This window comes from Artemia franciscana, chromosome 3 (assembly GCF_032884065.1).
Source record: "Artemia franciscana chromosome 3, ASM3288406v1, whole genome shotgun sequence".
Lineage (NCBI taxonomy): Eukaryota > Metazoa > Arthropoda > Branchiopoda > Anostraca > Artemiidae > Artemia > Artemia franciscana.
In genome coordinates, this window is record NC_088865.1 from 28,044,621 (window position 1) to 28,070,643 (window position 26,023).

The 26,023-nt window shown below is 35.1% G+C and overlaps 1 protein-coding gene and 1 long non-coding RNA gene across 2 annotated transcripts in view; one reads left to right on the forward strand and one right to left on the reverse strand.

Annotated features, from left to right (window-relative positions):
* Nucleotides 1-216: 216 nt before the first annotated feature.
* LOC136025112 (uncharacterized) overlaps nt 217-26,023 on the reverse strand; it is a 99,553-nt gene continuing 73,746 nt past the window's right edge. The window contains exons 2-3 of the long non-coding RNA XR_010617014.1: nt 7,458-7,655; nt 217-2,069 (exon numbers count right to left, since the gene is read on the reverse strand). This is a non-coding gene — a long non-coding RNA (uncharacterized LOC136025112). The remainder of the gene's footprint in view (nt 2,070-7,457; nt 7,656-26,023) is intronic.
* LOC136025111 (5-hydroxytryptamine receptor 1-like) overlaps nt 2,265-26,023 on the forward strand; it is a 74,041-nt gene continuing 50,282 nt past the window's right edge. The window contains exon 1 of the mRNA XM_065700846.1: nt 2,265-2,366. The gene's annotated coding sequence lies outside the window, so the exon portion shown is untranslated. The remainder of the gene's footprint in view (nt 2,367-26,023) is intronic.

The window sequence follows — 26,023 nt, forward strand, 5'->3', positions numbered from 1 at the left end:
TTTATACTACTATGAAGCATACCTGTTGGTGATTAGTAACTACCTTGATTGTCGCTTTCTGTCCAGAAAATGAGAACTACAATTTTTCACTTACAATCAAATCAACCTCTCTTTCAAGTTTTTATGAGCGCCTTTTCAAAATGAGGTGACAAGAAAAAACAATATAATAATTTATTCTTAAAATTAACTGAGATACATATAGGGAAAAGGCACGCATACTCATGAAACTTTAATATCTATAATTAAAAATTAAAAGCCTTTGTGTCACTCCCTTGGAAAATCTAATTTTATCAGATCGTATTTCAATTGAAACATAATTTGTTTAGATATTCTGCACCCATTTAAATTTAGTTTTTGATGATATAGCCTTTTGATTGAGGACGCTGATGTTTTGGCAATGATTACCTAATGCCACTGAAACTGGTTGTGAAACTTTCAAGATATTCCCTGACACAAGGTGCGAGGCGGTTAGTTTCTACTTTTGTTGAAGGAATTTAATTATGTCGGTTTATTTTGAGAAATTCTGAGGCGTGTCGAGAGAGTGACGTCGGTTGTAACAATGAGAACGAGTCGAAATGATTCTTTTGTTAATTTTTTACAGATCGAATGCGTCTTGGAGTATTTTTAGAACTAATCCAGGATAAACCAGTCAAGTTTCATAAGACAACAACAAATGAAATAAAGCTTAAAGTTACACGCACTCAAGGGATACTAAAAGTGACAGTACATTCTAGGCTACGTGTGATATGTAAAGTGTAATGGAGACTGAGGGAGGGGTGCTTCAGTTCCAATGGAAGAGTTCGCAACGTTTAGAATAAAATATATGTCTTTTCGGCAAAAAAGCTTTTATTCTAGGCCTCCATCTTCTGACAAAACTGTTAATGGCCCATCTGATTCATCAGAACATTTTAACTTTGTGTCCTAGATTCACCTTAATTACAACCTTTCTTTGTCCCCTAGGAAATAACTATGTGCATAACCATGGAGGTATGTATCCAATGTAACACTTTAGGTCAGCGTTGCCGTAGCGGCCTAAGTCCGAATCGGGATATTAGCAGTAAGTGACTGAAAATCTCCATGTAAAAGAAAAAAAAATTGTTACTATTTTACCTTTATCTGTTAACAAATCAAACTGAAATTACAAAACAAGAAATTAAATGTCTACCACGTAGATTTTATAAATGAAGCAATAATTATTTACTATATTTTTCAGATTCCTTTACCTTTTTAGCAGGTCCGGTTTGCCCCTACTCATGTAATTCTGAACATGTCATTTTGCAATTAGACTTGCATTGAATCATGCTTTCGACCGTGTCTATCTGAAAGCGATTACATTCTTTAGTCCCCTCTACAACTTCTAAAAAAAAAAAAAGTTCCACACTGGCGTTAGGATCAGAGATAGCCTATAGGCATGGGCGCATCAAATTTTGAAAGCTAAGTAATTTTGGCTGTTTAATCATATTCAGTTTCAGTTTGAATCCACAAAGACTTTCCTGCTGCCGTTCGAACTGTGTTTTTTTCAAAGGCCCTTTATGAGTTCATTAGCTTCAATAACGGCTATATTTGGTTTTTCTGTTATCTTTATTTGTTCCTCAAGTAGCTTCGATTTCAATTTAAAATAAAAGCTATTCGTCCCATGGCTCTCTTGTCTTCCAGATTTTATGTTAGTACAATCGGCGCTGTGTGCGTTTTCCAATGAAATATTTAAGTCCTTCAGTATTCTTATGCTGAAAGAAACAATGGTTTCTAATGTATAATTTTTGCAAAGAGTCCAATTTTGTCAATTTCAGCTGCTTACCATCGGTTTTCCGAGAAACACTGAATGAGAATGGAAACAACTTTTCAGAGTTCCTTAAAATTTACTTTTCTCCAATTCTTGCTTAGTCTTTTGCGTAGAATGTATTGCCAGTATCTTTTTCTTTTTTATTATTGTTGTAGCTTTGGTTCAAACAGTTGACTGTTTCGCCGCCATTTTTGAATCAGGATAATGGGTTGGGTTCAAGGCCGTATGTAGGAAGAGGGGGCTAAGGGATTTGAACCCCCCTTCCCCCGAAATGTTTGTCTGACTCCTACAAAAAAAAAAAAAAATCAAAAATGAACATAGATAAATTTTTGATGAATTTTTCGAAGTTTTTTGTACCCCGTCCCAAAAAAAACTGTAAAATCCCACCGAAAAGAATCCTGGATACGGCCCTGATTGCGTTCGATTTAGTGTTGTAGTTTCGGCATTTTAGACTACCTTTCATTTATTTTTATCAGGAAGGGCTCGCCGCACCGCACTTTTTTACTGGTCTGTACTCTACACGTTAAGCTTCAAACCGGTGACATGTCCCGGTGTACCAGGACTGATGGCAACCCTACTTTAGGTGAGTAATCTATGGCATAATTACTGTTCTGGGTTTACCAGGTACGTACGGCGGAATAGGTTCTGAGAGCTCCAAAGAGGATAAATGAAACAAGCAATTAATGAGTAAATTATATTAAAAATCTGTGAGATCATGGAGGACAACCAAAAAATCACTGGATTTCGGGAGGAGACTGGCCCCAAGACCCACCTAATCAGCTTTCAGAAAGAGGGAGTTTAGTCAAAGCATTGCAAAAAAGGGGCATTGCACTTCTAGAAGTTTATCTAAAGTTTTATAAAATCATAATTATTCGGAGACACGGTTAGATCCTGTGCCCCTTCCTGGATATGCTCCTACGTGCATTCATTGTTCACAGCTTCTTGGAGATCGGAGTGTTTGTTATAACAACGAAAAGCAAGAAGAAATAACCTAGAGAAACTAACATTGTTGCTATGCAAGCTTATCATAATGAAATTACTACATTTACTTTAAAATGTGACCTTTTCATCTTTCTTGGATTTATTCCTGCTTTCAGGAACCAAACAATACCATGTTTAATTGTTTCGATTTCCCGCTGAACAAAAACTTCTACACAATTTTAATCACCTTAGTGTTCTAGTTCGCAGATGCTCTAACATTGGTAGGGAACTAACCACTTATGGGTGAATAAAATTGGACAATGGGTCAATATCTAAATGCTCACTCTATTGATGCGATCCCTTTGAGCATAGTGTTTAAAAATGAATTTGGTACAAAAAGTTAAAAAAAAAACAACGAACCACATTAATGATAATCTCCAGCGTTGCCAACGCGGCACAATTGTACCGTTTTTGGAACAATTTAGAGGTCCCTATAGAATGCCGTACATTTGGGAAGACTGGTACAACCAAATTTTTCGGTACATTTTGGTTTTATATGCTCCTTTCTAACTTTGATATTTGCTTATGTTTTAATTTGTCCAAAGTTTTCTACTTGTTAAGGCTAATTTTTAACCTGCTGTTCCAATAGTACGAATTAATCTCTTGCGGCAAAATGTTAGTCGGACAACTGAGTTCCGTTCGATTGAGCACAACTTAGTTAACTAACAAGTCTACTTTCTTCACTGTTAGGGCTTTATTTGCCAGAAAGTGAACTAAGAATGTTTACCAGGCTTTTGCAAAAAGAATGGAAAGTTCGGTAGAAAATTCGAAGTTGCTAAAACATGAGCCGTACAAAAAATTAGGAACAGACCATCAGACTTAGGAAGGGGAGGCCTCGAACAGTCAAAATAATGAAATTGGCCAAAATCATCTTGGCTAACAAGATATGAACCTTTTTGTGAAAATTTATTCCTTTTGTTTCCTTTTACAAGAAAAAACTCCAACATTAAAAATACAGCCGCTGAGTTAGCGCTTTTAATAAGGACCTGCATTATTCAATCTGGGAAATCCTAAGTGAATCTTCACGTTTTGCAAGGGACAAGCCTTTTACCGTAGAGGCAAGCATGACCTGCCGAGTTTGAATTTTTGCCCCAGATTCATTGTAGAATCTAACAACAAAGAATTCTTAGTAGTAGTTTTAAACTCAACTTTTCATTTAACTAAGAATCTGTTCGTAAAAAAACCTTCAAAGTAAACTAACAATAAAAAAAAACCCGGCAAAATCACTTATCAAACAGTTCGTGGTAACGAACTGTAGTAAGGAGCGACCCGGCTCAATAGTAACCAAAACTCTAAAAAATTGAATTTTGATATCAATAGCTACATCAAAAGAATCGCATTTTAATGCTGATTTTAAATATATAAGTTTCATCAAGTTTAGTCTTACCCATCAAAAGTTACGAGCCTGAGAAAATTTCTCTTATTTAGGAAAATAGGGGGAAACACCCCATAAAAATTGTAGGATCTTAACGAAAATGACACCATCAGATTCAGCGTATCAGAGAACCCTACTGTAGAAGTTTCAAGCTCCTATCTACAAAAATGTGGAATTTTGTATTTTTTGCCAGAAGACAAATCACGGGTGCGTGTTTATTTGCTGTTTTTTTTTCCCAGGGGTCATCGTATCGACCAAGTGGTCCTAGAATGTCGCAAGAGGGCTCATTCTAACAGAAATGAAAAGTTCTAGTGCCCTTTTTAAGTGACCAAAAAATTGGAGGGCATCTAGGCCCCCTCCCACGCTCATTTTTCCCCAAAGTCAACGGATCAAAATTTTGAGATAGCCATTTTGTTCAGCATAGTCGAAAACCATAATAACTATGTCTTTGGGGATGACTTACTCCCCCACAATCCCTGGGGGAGGGGCTGCAAGTAACTTTGACCAGTGTTTACATATAGTAATGGTTATTGGGAAGTGTACAGACGTTTTCAGGGGGATTTTATTTTGTTTGGGGGTGGGGCTGAGGAGAGGGGGCTATGTTGGAGGATCTTTCCTTGGAGGAATCTGTCATGGGGGAAGAAAAATTCAATGACAAGGGCGCAGGATTCTCTAGCATTACTATAAGAAAACAATGAAAAATAAACATGAAAACGTTTTTTCAAATGAAAGGAAGAAGTAGCATTGAAACTTAAAACGAACAGAGATTATTACGCATATGAGGGGTTCTAAAAATACTTTAGCATAAAGAGCGAGGTATTTAGGAGGAGATAAATACCTTGCTCTTTATGCTAAAGTATTTTTAGTAATTTCAACTATTTATTCTACGGCCTTTCTGATTCAGGGGTCATTCTTAAAGAATTGGGACAAAACTTACGATTTAGTGTAAAGAGCGAGGTATTAACGAGGGTACAAACCCCCTCGTATACATAATAAAAATATAAGGTTATGAAAGTTTGTTACGTAAGTTAATTCTTAAGTTACGTATATTTTTTACTAATAAAAACGTTCGTTAAAAATTTAAAGTTCTAGTTGCCTTTTTAAGTAACCGAAAAATTGGAGGGCAACTAGTCCTCCTTCTCCACCCCTTATTTCTCAAAATCGTCTGATCAAAACTAAGAGAAAGCCATTTAGCCAAAAAAAGAAGTAATATACAAAGTTCATTTTAATAATTTATGTGCTGAGAGCCAAAACCAAACATGCATTAGTTCAAAAACGTTCAGAAATTAAATAAAAAAAACTAATTTTTTAGCTGAAAGTAAGGAGCGACATTAAAACTTAAAACGAACAGAAATTACTCCGTATATGAAATGAGTTGTCCCCTCCGCAATCCCTCGCTCTTTACGCTAAAGCTTGACTCTTTGCCACAATTCTACTTTTTAAAACAATTAAAAGCTTTAGCGTAAAGAGCGAGGGATTGCGGAGGGGACAACTCATTTCATATACGGAGTAATTTCTGTTCGTTTTAAGTTTTAATGTCGCTCCTTACTTTCAGCTAAAAAAATTAGTTTTTTTTTTATTTAATTAGTTAAGTAATGAATTAAATCGAAAGAGGCTATTGTGCAGTTTATTTCAAAGCGTTGAGAACGCTGATAATCTCTCGACTCTTCAAATAGTGCAAAGTAAGACACCTTGGATAAGACAAGATGCTTATTTCATAAATTTTCTATTACAAATCCCCAAGGACTGAGTTCAAATTTTGGGGTTAAAAAAATACTAAACGGGTAAAAATACAAACATCAAGCGAATAGGCCAAAACCAATAAAAAAACAGATACAACTAGCTAAAATACATTAGAAACATACAATTTAAACAGGCCTTTAAAAACAAAACAAAAACATGGAAATATATACAAAAACATAGGCAACACCTGGGCAAGTAATAAAAAAAGATAAGCCCTCAGGATGCTCGATTAATTTTTTCAGTAATGTAGCATACAAAAGTTTTTTTTTTCATATCTGGAGGTAAAGGTGTAAATAGCCGGGGGCAGGCGGAATCTAGGATAGCAGTGTCTTTTGGGGAAAATTTTTTCCGTGTGAGGGTTTGTTATTGCATTTTTTCAAAAACAGAGGAACAAAAACTCTCCTACACTCAAGCGTTACCAACATAGGTTTTTTTCTTTTCTTAGAGGAAGTGCGTATGGAAGATCAACTTCATTGAAAAATTGAAGAATATTTGCAGGGATCTTCTTGGATGGATTATATTTTTTTTACTGATTCTTCCCGGGAGACGCTAAAGTGACAAAGTGGACAAGCATATTTAAGATACCGGTAGGCCAATAAATCCTTACAGAATGGCACCAATAGAGCTTTGCATGTTCACCGTTCAGTTTTGACTCCTGGGTCCGACTTTACCTTCCCGATACCACAAGATGCAATAATTCGAGATCCATTCCAAAAATGCGGGCAATTTTTGTCAATGAGGTAGTGGCAGCCGTTTTCTATGACAGTGAATGCGTTGTATTTGTGAGTTTTCTAGAAGGTTGAAGAGATCTCTAGATTTCCCTAAAAATAATCTAAAAGGATGGAAGTATTACCCTTGCGTTCTAGAAGTAACTATATAAAAGTATATATATAAAATATTCGTATATATAAAATATTCTATATATAAAAGTTTAGTATGTCCAACTTATTTCACTAAACCCTCCCCCCATTGTTAAACACCAAAAACTTTAGACATACAGGTGTGGAATAGCAATAAACAAAAATAGTTGGAATGTAACCTGACAACTAAAAAATATCACACACAAAAAAAGAAATAGGTTTTTAGTACCAAGATTTCTCTATAGGCTATACATGAAAAATAGTTTTATCCTGTCTATTAAATAGTAAAAATAAATAATACTGAATAAGTAAACATATCGATAGGTGATCCTTCTTTCAATATACAACTTTCAGTGATTCCAGAACCACATGCCTACACTTCTCCAACCCCTAAGTGGGATGGGATTGGGGTATGGATTTAGTGATGGACTAAAATGTAGTTGCAAACCATTAAAATGGAGGATTTCCATTTTCTTTTGAATCAAAATGCTTGACAAGTTTAAAAAATAAATATATCACGTTTACATAAGCAGTAAATTATTTGAAAAATTATTATATAGAAGGGACAAAACCAGGATTGAAAACAAAAATGCACAAACACAAATTGAGCATTTGACATTCTGATTTGAAGTCTAAATCTCTATTGGCTGGACTACGGCTCTGTGAATATAACTTAATCTATACGTGTTTGTAGGACAATAACTGCGCAACTTACTAAGGGGGCTTGAAGGGAGAGTATCTTGCAAACGTTGCAAAGTTGCAAAGTTGAAGTGTTCCTGCTAACTTCCAGTAAAGGGTTTTGGACCATAACTTCTGAAATGATACCGTTTTAAAATTTCAAGCTTTTCCACTTCAGAAGTGACATCAAAAGCACTGTTTTTGGTGCTATATCGTGCACTTGCAGATGGTACAACTGAAAAAAAGCCCGTAGTTATGAGCAGTAGCTTTCAAATGAACCATTAAACATAATTCTAAAAGGTTCTGGTATCCCACTAGCCCCAGCTTTTCCACTTGAGACATGTCACCAAAAGTGCCATTTTTAGTGCTATTTGGCACTTGTAGATAGGGGAATTTATACGAAGAACGTAGATATGAGCAATATGAGCTATTAAACATCTGTCTACGATGTTCTGGTAGCTCGCCAGCCTCACCCCTTGCCATTTTTAATGCCAATGGCACTTGCAGATTGTGGATTTTATAAAAAAGATGTAGATAATAGTTTTCAAATGAGCCATTAAACATCTCTCAATGATGTTTTGGTGACCTGCTAGCACAAGACAAAAGAAGAAGAAGAAGAAGAAAAAAGTGATTTTCCTTGTTGTTCAAGACGGGGGCTGCAATTTCTCTCTGCAACATTTCAACCTTGCTGATTCGAATGGTGTACTTTTCACTTTGATCACACGCCCTTTTTGAGGTATTTCAGGCTGTCCAAATCATCATGAATTTCTTTTTGCAATAAACTTTACTTTTAAGATAAACGGATATAATAGTTACCATTCCTGAATCAGTGTCAGATGGCAATTTTTATTTTCACTATGCAGATTTTTTTTAGGACGCGTTTTGTAACTTTGGTTACTATGGACTTTTGTTCGCTTTCGACTAGGCTGCACCTACTGCTGCAACCATGATTTTTCGGTGATTTGCTCATAGATGTATGCTTTGTATCAAGGCGGTGTCAGTTGATCTTTCGCTCTTGATGCCATAGGCTTACTGAGGAGAATAAAAAAGTTATCAGCGCTCAATATGGGGGAGAATGGAATTTATAACTACTTCAATAAGTTTCGTAATCATACTAAACAGGCTGGGGGGACTATAAGTAATGGGTTTCCTTCCATCCATCTCGATCAACCCTCTGTTTAAGTATTCGTATTGGACTTACTACCAAAATAGATGGGTGGCTTATATATTGATCCCACGAATATTTTGTCGCGAATGGGGTTAGTAGAGCAGGTTGAAGTACCACCAAATCCTAACTAATACACTTTTTAATGTGCATAATCACATGGTCCTTAAAAACACCCAGAAAGGTTCAAGAACACAAAGGGGCACACTATATTTTTGATTGAGTTAAGACTCACTCGATGTCAGTGATACAAGGGCGACAAGAAGCCAAATATTATCTGACCTCTCCGTTCCATCAAAAGAGCGCTTGTGAGCAGATAAAGTATAGATGTTTATTTCAATATAAATTTTTATGTTATTTCATAAGTAGGATTCTATCACTTTTTCGGCATATTAGTATTGTTGAAACTAAAAAGTATTAACCAAAATGTACATTTGAAATGCAGTGAAATGCAAAATGATTTAAGGATAAACGACAATCTTTTCATTTAAATCTGTGTACATTAACAGAATGCTTACTACTTTAAAGAATAAACACATTTCACATTAGTAAGAAATCTCTAAATGTATGTTTAAGTCCATATTGAAATTCCTGTAATGAAATCACTTCTGTCACCTATTTTGGTTGGATTCTGCCGTCATGGCAACCATTGTTTTGAAATCTGGTAAAGTATAAAACTAGCTCAAAACTTAAATCCTGAAGCTTGAATAAAATAAGAAGCTAGAAACCTGTTAAAAGCTAACCAAATGAAATGACTGTAATACAGACATTAATATTAAAATATTTACTTTGTAAGGGAATAGAAATTATTGGCTGCAGGCCAGAAAATTAGTCACTTACAAAACTAAGCAAAGTACGATAAAAGGAGATTTAGTTTAAGCTTAGCTTATGTATTTGCATAGAAACAATGAAATGCATGTACAATAAAAAGCATTAACAAAAAGACTGATTGTCCCAGGGAATGAGGTCAGTGGGACGACAGCCTTGAAAAGTATCAGTTTCAGAATGATTAAGCATCCTTATAAAGGAGCTGAAAAAAATTCTTTTATCTAGTGATAAAGCTCAGAAACAGCTAACTTTTCCCATTAAAACTAAAGAGAGAATTAAAGATTGAAACAAGCAGAAATTATCCTATCATAAACAGCACAATAGCAAAGAGCGATGTGGGCACAATGTATTATTATCATTTTTTTTTTTTTGTTATTATGGTTTTAGACTAGGGCACTTCGTATTAAAGGAGTTGTCGTAGAAACTTCGAAAAGAACTCATTTGATTGGAAATTGAAAGAGCTAGTGCCCTTCTTGATAATCAAAAGTTATTGGAGGGTAACTAACCCCCCTCCCACGCCCACCATTTCCCCAAACACGTCTAATCAAAATTTTGAGATAGCAATTCAACGTAGTTGAAAGGTCCGAAAACTATGTCTTTGAGGATGACAACCCCCCCTCCCACGACCTTCAGTGCAAGGGTTGTAAGTTATGCCCTGGGGATGTTTAAAGTTTATATTCAAAGGGTTATCATATAAACTTCGGAGGTAGCTCATTGGATTGGTTATCAAAAGTTCTAGTGCCCTGTTGAAGATTATGGGTGATCAGAGGGTTGATACCCCCCCTCCCCACACACATGGAGTATTTTTCCGAAATGCATCTGATAGAAATTTTGAGATGGTCCTTTGTTGTCGTAGAAACTTCTAAAAAGGCTCGTTCGATCTGAAATTGAACGGGCTAGTGCCCCTTTAAATAGTCGAAATTGATTAGAGGGCAACTAACCCCCCTCCCACGCCCACCGTTCCCCAAACACATCCAATCAAAATTTTGAGATAGCTATTTTGCTATGTGCAGTTAAACAATCCAGCAATTATGTCCTTAAGGATGAACCCCCCCCCCCACAGCCCTCAGGGCAAGGGCTGTAAGTTCTTCCCTGGGGACATATAAAGTTTTCATAGAAAGGGTGGTCGTATAAAATACGGAAGGGGCTCATTGGATTGGTAATCAGAAGCTCTAGTGTCTTCTTTAAGATTCAGAGTGAGCGGAGGGTGGATACCCCCCCCAACCTCGCATTTTTCCAAAATGCATCTGATAGTAATTTGGAAGTGGTCTTTTGTTGTCGTAGAAACTTCTAAAAAGACTCGTTCAATTGGACATTGAAGGGGCTAGTGCCCCTTTTAATAGTCGAAAGTGATTAGAGGACAAGTAACGCCCACCTTTCCCCCGAAAACTTCTGACCAAATTTTGAGATATCAATTTTATTCAGCGTATTTAAGGTGTCTTGAGGATGACAACCTTCCTCCCCGACCATAGCCCTCAGCGCAAGGGTTGAAAGTTATGCCCCGAGGGCATATAAGGCTCTTATGGAAAGAATGGCCATATAAACTCCGGAGGGGGCTCATTCGGTTAGAAATAAGATGTTCAAGTGTCAAAATGGTTGGGGGCACCCCCCCCCCTTACGTCCAATTTTCCGCAAATGCATCTGATAAAAATTTTGAGATAGCCATTGGTCCAAAAATAGTCCAAAGATCATATAATAAGGCCTTTGAGTTGGACAGAATCCCCCAGAGTCTGGGGATAAGGGTTGTATGTTATACCCCCGGGGTATATAAGTTTTTATGGAAAGGGTGGTCGTGTGAACCTTAGAAGAGGCTCTTTTCATTTGAAATATATAGTTCTAGTTCTCTTTTAAGAGTCAGAAATGACGGAAAAACACTTGCCTCCCGTCCTAACATCCTCTTTTCTCAAGACACATTCAATTGAATTTGTGAGATGGCCATTTTGTTACCAATATTCCAAAAATCATATAGCAATGTCTTTAGGGTGGACACAATCCCCCAGAGACTGTTGGTAAGGGTTGTAAGTTATGCTCGGGGCATATAAGGTTTTTATGGAACGGGTAGTCGTATAAACTTAAGATCGGATAGAGCTCATTTGATTGGAAGATGGAAGTTTTAATATCCCTTTTAAGAGTCAAGACTGAATGGAGGACAATCAACCCTATCCCTCCAAGCCCATCATTCCCTAAAACATCTTTAGTAGAAATTTTAAGAGAGCCATTTTGTCCAGCCTTGTTGAAAGGTCCAGTTATTATGTCTTCGGGGATGTCAACCTTCCCACAGTCCTCAGGACAAGGGCTGTAAGTTAGGCCATTCGTTCATTGTTTACACCTAGTATATGTTATTGAGGAAGGTATGCATGTTTGAACTTTACTTTCCAAGAAGACAAAGGGTATTTAGGTGAGACTTTCAGAGAATGCTGAGGGGCGTGTTGAGCTAAATCAAAACACAGTATGTGTATACGGATTGTCAAAAGGGTGCAATAGGAATGACTGAGTGTATTAAACTGAAAAATTCAGGAAATAGTAATCGAGATGATCAAAAAAGCAATATTTCCATGCAATCAATACTACTGCAACTACCACAGCTACTACTACCACACTACTCCACTTACAGAATTAATGGAATATTTGAACTAAATCTAAAGACGCTAGGTGCATGCACATTGTCAAAACAGCGTATCTCAAGAATTGATTTGGGTTGTCTGAAAGTTGGAACTTTCAGAGAATAGTTAAAGGGGATGATCGTCTCATCAAAAGGCAATATGTGCACAGTACTTCTAATACTACTGTTACTTTTACATTTACTACTACTACCACCAATACTACTACTACTTCTATTGCAGCTGATTGTAGGACTAAGAACATTGAGATGAAAATTTCAAGAAGTATACGAACATACAGGTTATCAAAAGGACATATCATCAATGTCATAGCGATGGCTACTTGTATTAAGTTTAAACTTACAGGACCTGATAAGAGGGATGTTCTACTGACCAAAAGGCAAAAGGTTACTCCTACTGCTGCTAGTATTTTTACCGCTATTCATTGTAATTGCCAGTAATGTCAATACTTTTACTGTGACTACTATTATAACTATGCCTAAGGGTATGAAGGTGAAATTTCCAAGAAATTTTGAGGGGGGAAGATGAACTGAATCAGAACATGCCCTCTGTATGCAGGCTGTCAAAGGGGTGCAACAAGAATATCTTAGGAACAGTTTGGTGTGTGAAGTTGAAACTAACAGGGTTTGTTGTGAGGCATGCTGAAATAACGAAAAGAAAATATTTGCATCCTAATGCTACTGCTTCTACTCATGCTACTGCTACTGTGAGTATTATTACCATTTCTACTGCTACTACTGCCACTAAAAATTAGGCTAATACAATTAATTTTACTGCTACTACTCATGCTACTACTATTAAAACGAAGGTATGAGGGTGAAAATTTTTAGATAAATAGAAACTGTATGGAACTAAGTCGAAGCACACTATGCCAACACAAATTGTCAAGCGGACGCATCAGAAATTCTTCAAGAACGGTTGATGGTATGTAATAAGCTGAAACTTTTAGTGTGTGTAGAATGGGATGCCTTTGAAACCAAAGGTGCTATGTGCATATTGCTACTAATGCTGCTACAACTATTTCTACTGCGCAAGCTAAAAGTATTAAAGTGAAGCATTTAAGGAATATTTAGGCAGATGTTGAGCTAAATCAAAACAAACTATGAGCTTTTACATTTTCAAAAAGGTAGCACAGCAATATCTGAAGAGCAACTTATATTATTAATTTGAACCCTTAAGGTTAAGTTGTGGGGGGCTTTGAACTAGCCACAAGGCATTATATGTATACTTTTAATACAACCACTACAGTTACTGTAACTAATGACGTCTAGGATATTAAGAGGAAACTCATAGGGAACGCTTAGGAGTTACAATTAAAAAAAAAAAAAAAAAAAAAAAAAAAAAAAAAAAAAAAAAAAAAAAAAGAAAAAAAAACTGCATGCATACAGGTTTTCAGATGGGCATATAAGCAATATCATAGGCAACACCACTCTATATTAGCTAGCAATATCATTGAAACATTTAAAGGAAGCTAATTCGTTTCAAAATTAAAAGTTCCGGTGCCTTTTCCAAGCGTATAAAGAGATTAGAGGGCAAACGAACAGAAATTTATCTAAAAAACATTTTGCACAAAACAAATTTTTCAAAGAAAAGTAAACAGCTCTAGTAAGCCAAGAATGAGCAGAAACAATGTCGAATAATCTTCCAAGCGTAAAACTACGACAAATCACTAACAATAAATAAAATGAAACTCCAGACGAACAGAAATTACAAGAATAAAGCCGGGTCAGGCTTATAACGAGCAAAACTTAACATGAGTAACGGAAGATTATTGGAGCAGCCTAATGGAACTCTTTACTTTTCCATAAAAAACTTGTTTTGTGGAAAAAGTTTATTAAATGAATTGGAACCAAAGGAGACAACTTTGAATGAAGAAATAAAAGCTAAAACGGATGGAAATTACAATGAACACTGAGCCTAAACTAAAAAAGAACATAAATTATTACAAAAAAGACTGTTGCCATCTTTTACCTCCCGCACCCTAAAAGGCCAGAGTTTTGTCTAAAGTTTACTGAGAAAATAAATACACTACTTAAATACAATTTTTGTTTAGTTGAATAATTTTTATGAAGTTTTCTTCCCAACAAAATCTTCTATAGGCTTGAGTGTCATTTACACTTTACTTAAGAAAAAAAAAATGTATTTTACATGGTTTCTCTTTTTGTATTTCAACATTGAACACTTGAAATTGTTCAAATTTATTACCTTACGAATCAATACATTTTAAATTATGAATCTAGCTTCATTAGTCTGACATGTAATTTCTTATCAATACTTCCATATTTTTGGTGATATTTCTCTCCAGTGTGTAACATATTGATTGGCAAAACACTTATTTCACTATTCAGCAAACTAAACAGGCTGCTTTAAAAATTACCAATGTTTTTTTTTGTTGAAGTCTGACTTAGGTATCTAGTTTTTAGGTCTTTGAATGAAATAGGATTACAAGAAAAACTATTGGCAAAGAAAAGCGTCATAAAAAAATAAAACTGGTTGTTACTGGTATGTGGCTAGTATGTATTTATGCTATGAAAGTACAGTTTTCCATCTAGAAAATTCCGATAGTATTGTGTTTTTGTTGATGCTAGTGCAGAAAAAAGTTGTTGAAAATTCTTATCGTATTAAGTAAAGACCAAATGACCCTAGGGAGCTAAGCCCATTAATCATTCGCCATTTTTGTTGGGTGGAAGGGGGAACATAAAGTCTCAAAAAGTATATTTTGGCTTAAATTTTCCAACTTTCCGTGAGAGGTTCATAAGATCGTTATGCAGTGCAAAATTCAACTCTGGTTTTTCTTATGAAAAACTGTTTTTTTTTTGTATTTTGAGATCACTACTTTGGCATTATCTTAGATTTTTTTCCCTCTCCGTCGATTTCAGTTTACTGCAGTGTTCCAAGTGTCTAATCTCTCATGGGTTTTTTTTGGGGGGAAATGCAGATCTCTGGCCCGAATAATTAATTAGGAAGTTGATTTAAGAAAGCTGCTTACAGTTCTTGTCCGGACATAAATAGAATGGTTTTCAATTTTCCTTGAGCCAGAGCCTGCATGGTTTGAGCTGAATCGTAGTTTTATTGCCTTTGTCAGAGAGGACTACATGTACTGAAGCTCTTCTGCAAAGCTTTTGTCTCTGTGAACCGTGTTTCTGCTTTCAGAGTGGAACAGTCGAAAAGGCAAGCAGACGCAAGTTTCAAATTAATTAAAGATAGACTAAAATTAAAAAGTATTAAAAATGTGTAACGGTTTCCTTGACCAATCGTCAAAACGTTTTCTATAATAATTGAAATACCAAAAATAGGGATTTTTTTTAATGAATTTCATGTTTTACATTTATTGTGATATTCAGCTTTTGTCATTTTTTTTTCTTCCAAATGTTTAAATTCATTGAACATTTACCGTGCGTTAATTTACATTAACTAACCGTAGCAATAAAGTCTAGTGTAATTGCTAGTAAATGGTAGCCTTTAAGTAATGACAAACCTAAAAAACTAATTAAAAAGCAAAAAATAAACACGCTTAAATTTCTATTGCTTACGTGAGTAAATTTGTCTATCAACCTTCCCAAGGAGCTGTGTGAAAAAGTGTCTAATTTTGAAATCGCTGAATGGAAACAAACAAACTGAAATTTGAAGCTTATGCGGCTTCTGAGTATTACGAAATAGAAAAACGATTTGAAACTTAATCTAGCGTACCATGAGAACCTGAGCTTAAATAATAAATCTAATCATAAATATAGAATGGCTTGTTTTATTTTTGTGCGATTTTGATTTGTCAAGTTTATTGTCCTTCCGATAAATAAAGGGTGAATCCTGCAAAGCTAGCTCATAAGAAGGATTGTTGAATAGCTCATTGAGAAATATATATATATATTTTTTTTCGTATGAGTATCTTAGAAACACTTATGACATTTTAATTTTGTCGAGGGGGCAGGAGGGTTAAGTGAAAACTAGGAAAACAAATTTTCTCAACTTAAGGGAAAGCCGTCTACACTATTTACCATCAGCTAAATTTCTCTGGCTTCATTCTATTACGCAACTAATTGGGGCTTTGAGTTTAGGGTTTAATGTATATATCGTCCAGATAATGTGTTTTAGATCAGTAACATTTATTTTGGACGTGCTTGACATGGTTTGTACCATTTATTTGGACACAATGAATTTTGTATTCCAAATTTGGTATTAGGTATTTCTTCTTACGAGAAGAAAATGATTTTAAACTCCTAAGCAGCTCAAATATAAAATTTTGGATAGACAGTAAAGAGTACAATACAAAACGGAAGAAAACAAATGCTTGGCTCAGATTTCGCATTAGCATTTGGCTCAGATCCATCTTAAAATATGGACTCAAATGGTATAAATATCACTCTAAAGATGACAGTTTTTTGTAAGTGAACAAAAACAGGAGTATTTGCTGCTTTATTTACATAACCAACCAGGTTTGTCCAAATACTAACACCCATGCGTAATTTATGGTTGAATTTCCACAAGTTCTTAAAAGCCTTCTTACAAACAAATATTCTTGGCTTACTGACAGTTTGTTTGTGAAAAGCACAGAAGAGCCATCAAGATTGAAGATTTGTCGAAGTTCATTCTTTGCTATCATCAACTTCTTATTTTTCTACCCACTCTGCGACTTCTTTAGAGTCACCTATATAACGGCGAGTTTCTTGATAAACACAAGAAATACTTTTGGCTCGGACATAGTTTTTTCTTTTCTTTTCAAACTTTTCCTGCTTCAATTTAAGAAAGAGTTTACGCTAAAAGTTTATTACAAGCGGCTATATAAGTTGTCTGTTGAATTTAAGCTATGTATTGGTATCAACAGTAGAGTCAAATTACCGAGTTTTCTGCGTATAGTAAAAAAGGTGACAATGAAAAAAATGTTTTTCTTTTCTTAAAAAAATGGAAAGTTTGATGTCTTGTGTCGAAATGGTTTCTACTGTCAAATTTTTGATGATCAAGAAACAATTCCGTTCTCGTGTAGAAATATATTTTTATACAGAAAAAAAAACTTCTGCTATTTCATAGACTTAAAATTATTCCTAAGAAAACTATTCATAGGCTTAAACTATTCTTTTCAAACTGTTCCTGCTTCAATTTAAGAAAGAGTTTACACACAAAGCTTATTACAAGCGTCTATATAAGCTGTCTGTTGAATTCAAGCTATCTATTGGTATCAACAATAGAGTTAAATTACTGGAAAATGTGTACAACATATAGTTGTACACTGTAACATAATTAATAATCACTGTAAAATGATCCTAAATGGTAACCATTTATTTTGTGTTGACTACGTGCATCTTTAAAAACCACTGCTCAACCCAGAAGCAATGCGGCCTTTCGTTCCTTGAAACTGGGAAGCTCAAGATATAGTTTGTCTCCAATAAAAAGAGAATCGCGTTCACACCTCATAGTAACCAAAAGTTTGAAAATGCGCTTAAAAATGCTTAATAATAAAACATTGCCATTTGTAGCTTATTCTGGAATGGTAACTATTATTTTGACTAGTATTAATATCAAAATGTTATTGCGAACAGGAATTTATAGGAATTTTGAAACAGGCCTGAAAATCCTTGGAAATGGCATAGTTGAAAGTTTGACGTGTTTGTTGTTTAACTTCAAGATGTTTTAACTTAAAAGTTGTTTTCAAGAACGGCTAAGAATATTAAGTTGAAACTTTCATGAAATGAAATGAATGCTGAACTAAATCAAAAGACACCATATGCATCCTGGTTGTCAAAATGGTATGTATGCAATATATAAGGACCAGTTAAGGATATTACGTTCAAACTTTCAGAGAAACTTGAGGGAGAGATTAAAGTTAATCAAAAGTTACTATGTACATCCTAGTTCTCAGAAGGGTACATCAGCAATATCCCAGGAACGACTAATGGTATGTAGTTGAATGTTTCAAGACATGTTGAGAAGGATGTTGAACTAAATCCAAAGATACCATTTGCATCCAGGTTTTCAAAACAGCCAATATCTCAGGAACAGTAAGGGTATTAATTCGAAGTTTTCGGAGAATGTTAACGGGGATGCCGAAATTAATCAAAAAAATTAATTTTTTCGAGATTTACAAATTTTATACCTCACATCTAGCAAATACCCATGTCAAAGTCATAAAAAGAGTTTAGAAAATAATAAAGAAAGAAAAATGAGTGATGCCTCTGATATATATTATCCTCTTGTTTGATTTTTCTTCATATGTAATACTTTTGTCCATTTTCAAAGGGGGCCTCCCTAGGCATATTATCTATAGGTTTTTGTTGAGTTGCAATCGTAGTTCAAGAATGGTTCTAAACCTTAATTTCAAATTGAGCGCAACTTCTTCAAAAAAAAAAAAAAACGGATGACCGTATATTGACAGTTTAAATGAATTATACTGATATTTATTCCTTAAAGTTTTGGTAATTTTTTATTTATGAAAGAAAAAATTTATGAAACTGTTTAAAAGGTGTTTTGTTTTCAGTAAAGCGCAAATTATGTTCTGGTATTGATAAGGCATGTGGGTTATCAGCCGTACTGGCGTTAATTTTTGCTCGTTTTGAGTTCGACTCGGTTATTTCTTGTAATCTCTGTTCTTTTTTAGTTTCATTTATTTATTGATAGCGATTTTTGATAATTTTACGCTTGGAAAATTATTTGACTTTATTTTTGCTCATTCTTGGCTTAATGGAGTTCTCTACTTTTCTTTGAAAAACTTATCTTTTGGAAAAAGTTTTTTTTTTAAATGAATTACTGTTCGTTTTTATTGACACAGTCTTTTTCATTACAAAAAATAATATTTTGTGTCTTTTCAGTTTTTTCCCGTAGTTTGGGTTGCTATTTCCAAGTTGGAGTAACTTTTTCAACAGCTTATAATCCTGACACAAACAGAATCTTTTGATGTAATTTTATAACTCCTGAAGTTGACCTGAAAAATAAAACAATAACATTTGCAAAAGATTCTATGTATAGTTTTCGACAACCTGGATAACCCTCCCCTTTTTTATTTATTGAAATTGTAAGAGCATAAGTAGTAATAGTATTAGCCCCAAAAGTTTTGACTTAATACTCCCAGTCGTTCGCGATGTATTGCTGAGGTGTCTTCTTGGTAACCATGAGCATAATGCCGTTTTGACTTAGTTCAAAGCAACACTTATTTTTAAAAGCATAATGGTAAAATTGCATGTTTGTGGGGGGGTTGGTATACCCATTATCCCTAACGACATAGTTACTGAACCGTTCTACTATGGTGAACAAAATAGCCGTCTCAAAATTTTGACTGGATGCCTTTGGAAAAGTAATGGGCTTAAGAGAAGCGCTGCTTGCCCTCCAATCTCTTTTTACTCTTAAAAAGGGCAACAGAACTTTTGATTTTGAATATAATTAGCTCTTTTGAAGTTTTCAATAGCATATCTAGCTATTATAGAGCTGTGCAGAATATGATATTGCTCATATGCCCTTTTGAAAACATACATGCACACAGTTTTTTCGTCTAATTGAAACTCCTCCTAAACTTCTCCTAAAACTTTCACCTTAATGTCCTTAGCGTCATTAGTTAAAGTAATTGTAGTGGTAGTATTAAAAGTATACACATAGTGCCTTCTGGCTAGTTCAAAATCCACCACAACTTACCCTTAAAGGTGTAAATTAATAATATAATTTGTTCTTCATATATTGCTGTGTCAACCTTTTGAAAGTCCACATGCTCACAGTTTGTTTTAATTTACTTCAACATCCACCCGAATGTTCCTTGAAAGCTTCACCTACCTTTAGATTACACAGTAGCAATGGTTGCAGTAGCATTGGCGTAAGTATGCGCATAATATTTTTGGTTTCTTCAGCATCCCCTTCAACGCACGCTGAAAGTTTCAACTTAACACCATCAACCGTTCTTAAAGCGTTTCTGATGCGTCCGCTTGACAACCTGTGTGGGCATAGTTTGTTTTGATTTATTTCCATTTAATTACTATACATCCCAAAATTTTCACCTTAATATCCTTAAATTTAATAGCATTAGAAGTTGTATTGGCAGTAGAATTAATTGTACTAGTCTAGGCTTTAGTGGCAGCAGAGGTAATAGAATTAGTAATAATAGTAACATTAGTAGTAGTACGAGTAGAAGCAGTAGTAATGGGTTGAAAATATTTTCTTTTGGTTAGCTCAACATCCCTCACGACAAGCTTCGTTAGTTTTAACTTCACGCACCAAACTGTTACTAATATTTTGCTGTTATAACCATTTGACAACCTACATACAGACAGCGTGTTGTGATTTAGTTCACCTCCTCCCCTCTAAATCTACCCTCTTGGCATAGTTGTAAATGTAGTCACAGTAGTAGTAATAGTAATAGTATTCACATATTGGCCTTTGATCAGCAGAAAATTCCTCTCATCAAGTCCTAGAGGTTTCAACTTAATACAATTAGCCGTTGCTATGACATTGCTGATATGTCCTTTTGATAACCAGCATGTTATCATATTTTCCTTTCAGTGCTCTTAGACTTACAAGTAACATCAATAGAAGTAGTAGCAGCAGTAAATGCAGCAGTAGCATTAGCACCAGCAGTAGTGTGCACATATTGCCTTTTGGTGAGATGTTATTCCCCTTTAAGCCTTCTCTGAAAGTTCCAACTTAATACCCAAATTTATTTTGAGATAAGCTACTTCGACAATTTGCAAGCACACATCATCTTTAGCTTGAATTTTCCATCAATACTGTAAAGATTGGTCGGGTAGTAGTAGTGGTGGTAGTTGCAGTAGAATTGGTAGCATGCAAATATTGCCTTTTTTATCATCTCCCTTATCATTTCCTGAATTTTCCAAATCAATATTCTCAGTTATTCCAGTGTTACCCCCATTTGACAATCCTTTTACACATAAAACGTTTTGGTTTAGTTCAAAACATTCTCTAAAAGGCTCACCTTAATGCCCTTCATCTTCTTGGAAAGTAAAGTTCAAACATGCATACCTTTCTCAATAATATATCCTGTATGTAAGCAGCAAACATATTGCCTAACTTACAGCCCTTGCCTTGAGGACTTTGGGCAGGTTGACATCCTTAAGACTTAATTACTGGACCTTTCAAAAGGCTGAACAAAATAGATCTCTTAAAATTTCGATCGGATATATTTTGGGGAATGATAAGCTTGGTTGGGGCTGATTGCCCTCTATTCACTTTTGACTATTAAAAAGGGCAATAAACTTCCGACTTCTAATCAAATGAGCTCCATCCAATCATAAGCTTATGGGACCATCCATTCCCAGAAATTTTTATATGCCCCGGGGCATAACTTACAACCCTTGCCCATGGGCTCTACAGGATCGCGTTCACCCTAAAGACATTGCTATATGATTTTTGGACTATTGGTAACAAAATGACTGTCTCACACTTTCAATTGAATGCGTTTTGAGAAAAAAAGATGTCAGGGATGGGGGCAAGTTGCTCTACTGCATGTTTGACTCTTAAAAGAGAACTAGAACTATACATTTCAAATTAAATGAGCCTCTTCTAAAGTTCACACGACCACACCTTCCGTAAATGCCTGATATGCCCCTGGGACATGACTTACAACCCTTACCCGCAGACGTTTATGATTTTATATGATTTTTGGACGATTTTTGAACAAATGGCAAACTCAAAATTTTTATCAGATGCTCTTATGGAAAATAAAACATAGAGGGGGAGGAGCTGCCCCGATCATTTTGACTCTTAAAAAACAAACTAGAACATATGATTTCCAATCCAATGAGCCTTATCTGGAGTTTAAACGACCACACCTTCCATAAAAGCCTTATATGTCCTCGGGTTATAGCTTACAACCCTTGTGCTTAGGGCTGTGAGGTTGTCATTTTCAAAGATAGAATTAGCAGACCTTTCAATTTCGCTAAGTAAAATGGCTATCTAAAATTTTTGATTAGATGGGAATTGATAGGCGTGGGGAGGAGGGGGGGGGGGCTTGTTGCCCTCCAGTCACTTTTGAGCAATAAAAAAGAAAGTAGCACTTTCAATTTCCGATCTAATGAGTCTTTTTGAAGTTTCTACGACAACTAATGGCCATCTTAAAATTTCTATCAGATGCATTTCGAGAAAATACAAGGTATGAGGGGGGTATCCAGCCTTCAATCACTCTTAATCTTAAAAAAGACGCTAGAACTTCTGATTACTAATTCAATGAGCCCTCCTGCGAGGTTTATACGCTCACCCTTTCCGTATAAACCTTATATGCCCCAGGGCATACCTTGCATCCCTTGCCCTGAGGGCTGAGGGAGGGGGTTGTCATCCTCAAAGGCATCATTTCTGAGCCTTTCAACCAATCGCAAGAATCCCCTACTACGTTTTACGACCATTGATTCTATGCGAAGTGCTAGTTCTTCCTTGTAATTTATGCAATATATTTCACTACATATCATCCTTTTAAAAGTTGTTTTCTTTTAATCTATATCACCCTGCTCCATGAAAACTTTTTTTAAATCCTCTGAGGTCATTTTAGTAGTGAAAAGAAAACATAACTTGCAACATGGACAAAAGTTATTGCTTGCCAAGAAAGTATAACAATATTGTTCAAATATTTTTCCTGTGTTGTTGAATGTCTTTTATTCTTGTACGTTCAGAAGGTCTAAATCGATTGTGTCGAGATAAAACTGGCTAAACAAAGGGCGTAATACGTTCTCTGTAAAGTTGTATTTGATTATATATATGTTGCAAGTTATGGCTATGCTGTTTGACCTATGTGATTGTATGGATGAGTAGGTTTAAGGCATCATTCAAGTGTCAAGTGCTGATCTATATTAATCACTAATGTAGGGAAACAGTCTTCCTTTTCTCCTTCTGTCTTCCTTTTATTTTATTTTTTTTTTATTGTGTTTGTGCTGTTGCATTGGTGATTTCTCTTTTCATGATATATATATATATATATATATATATATATATATATATATATATATATATATATATATATATATATATATATATATATATATATATATATATATATATATATCTATATATATACATTATATATATATATATATATATATATATATATATATATATATATATATATATATATATATATATATATATATATATATATATATATATATATATATATATACATATATATATATATATATATATATATATATATATATATATATATATATATATATATATATATATATATATATATATATTTACGAAATTACTGATTATATTGCTAATTGGCAGTATTATTAGTAAAGACGGTGAGTGCCGTTAATATGTTTAAAGTAGGATAGCCCAAGGCTCAGGATGTTTTTTCACAGTCGAAAAAAGTTTGGAAGAATTGGAAGATAAGCCTACTAACCAAGATTAGAATATTGGAAGGTACAGTGACGACAGTGGTCAAATATGGTTCTGAACCATGGGCGCTCCGAAAAACAGGAAAAGATTTGCCAGATATTTTCCAGAGATATTGCGTACGGATTGTTTTGGGTACCTGACTGACTGACCCTATTTCAAACAGTAGGCTGTAGGAATAGTATGGTTCAGCCCGCTTTGAGAGAAAAGTTGAGATGGCTAGGGCAAGTTCGTCGGATGAAGAGTGACACATTGCCAAATATTGTCCTTTTCGGCCCACCGTCGAGGGGTAATGGAAAGCAGGTCGTCCACGTTTGGGGTTGAAGGATTTCGTAAGTAAAGAATCGCTTGGTGCTGCAGTGAGTCGCTGGTAGTAGTATTAATGTTCGAGAGAATAATGTATACACAAAAAGAAATAGCACACCTAAGTAAAATAATCTTAAGCCTAAACTTTGAAAAGAAATGATCAAATTCACCAAAAAGAGGGTATAGGCAATGAAAACACAGAGAGAGAGAGAGAGAGAGAGAGAGAGAGAGAGAGAGAGAGAGAGAGAGAGAGAGAGAGGGGTAAGGTTGGGACTGTTGAGAAGGAAACTTGTTATGAAAACAATTCTCACTTCATAATATGCAGAATAATTTTAGTTCACACATTTTGACTGCAGCTCCGCTTTACTTTACCCTCAACACCCTAATATGCAAATATGTATCCCAAACTATATATTTTCCATGTGTATTCCGGTTCTTGATTTCGTCACAGTTGATTCAATTTACGGGTACACGGGTTGAAACAAAAGTGACAAAGGGCGAAAAAGTGAAAACACTTAATTGGAGCTATATATTTGCACGCAAGGGGGGGGGGGTATAAAGTAAAGTGAAGCTGTAGTTGAAATGGGTCAACTACAATTGTTCTGTATATTATGAAGAAAGAATTATTTTCTTCAACAGCCCCAGTTCCAGGCTTTTAAACAAAAAGATATGTGCGTGTGTGTATGCGTGTTTTTGTGTTTGTAATTTTCCTTTTTGCTAAAAAGCAGACAAAACTGACCAATTCAAAAACCCAAAAATTGAGGCAGAATAATTTCGGAACTATATCAATGGGCAAAACCAATTAACTGGATATGTGACGTTTTCATAATAAGCGTGCAAGGGCCGAACATAGGAGGATGAGATAGTTGGCGTTTGGCTATATTTGCAAGGACCAAAGACCAAGCTGCGGAATTAAGCTCACTAGGATCGAAGGAGCAAAAGAGCAATAAGGAGGCGGAAAAATTCGAAGAAGCGAGCTTTTAGCTCGTGCACAAACATGTATTGGCGCGACTGCTACTACTAATAACAACTCACTGCGGCACCAAGCTGCCAGAGACAAACACATATACACACGATCCTTTTCTATCCCAATCTATTCAAAACCTCCCTCTTTACAACCAGGAATTTCTCGTTTCCCTTAAATTTTTCCTTATGGAATGGAACTACTGGTATCAATAGCCAATAATTCAAGTTCTCTCAACAGCCACTCCGAGTGATATTACATAAAAAAACTAGTTTTTTTAACTGAAAGTAAGGAGCGACATTAAAACTTAAAACGAACAGAAATTACTCCGTATATGAAATGGGTTGTCCCCTCCGCAATCCCTCGCTCTTTACGCTAAAGCTTTTAATTGTTTTCATATACGGAGTAATTTCTGTTCGTTTTAAGTTTTAATATCGCTCCTTACTTTCAGTTAAAAAAACTAGTTTTTTTATATAATTTCTGAACGTTTTTGAATTAATGCATGTTTGATTTTGGCTCTCCACAAATAAATTATTAAAATGAAATTTGCATATTAATTCCTTTCTTGGCTAAATGGCTTTCTCTTAGTTTTGATCAGACGATTTTGAGAAATCAGGGATGGGGAAGGAGGCCTAGCTGCCATGCAATGTTTTCGGTTGCATAAAAAGGCAACTATAAAGTTTAATTTTTAACGAATTTTTTTATTAGTAAAAAATATACGTAACTTAAGAATTAACTTACGTAACAAACTTTTATATTCTTTAATTTTTATTATGTATATGAGGGGGTTTGTACCCTCGTTAATACCTCGTTCTTTACACTAGATCGTAAGTTTTGTCCAAATTCTTTAAGAATGACCCTTGAATCAGAAAGGCCGTAGAATAAATAGTTGAAATTACTAAAATACTATAGCATAAAGAGCGAGGTATTTATCTCCTCCTAAATACCTCACTCTTTATGCTAAAGTATTTTTAGAACCCCTCATATGCGTAATAATCTCTGTTCTTTTTAAGTTTCAATGCTACTCTTTACTTTCAATTGAAAAAACTTTTTCATGTTTATTTTTTCATTGTTTTTTTTTATAGTAATTTTAGAAAATTCTGCGCCCTTTTCATTGAATTTCTGTTCACTCATGACATATTTCTCCAAGGAAGGATCCTCCCACATAGCCCCCTCCCCTCAACCCCACCCCCAAAACAAAAAAAATCCCCTGAAAACGACTGTACACTTGCCAATAACCATTATTATATGTAAACACTGGTCGAAGTTTTTAACTTGCAGCCCCTCCCCCAGGGACTGTGGGGGAGTAAGTCATTCCCAAAGACATAGTTATTATGGTTTTTGACTATGCGGAACAAAATGGTTCTCTCAAAATTCTGATCTGTTGACTTTGGAGA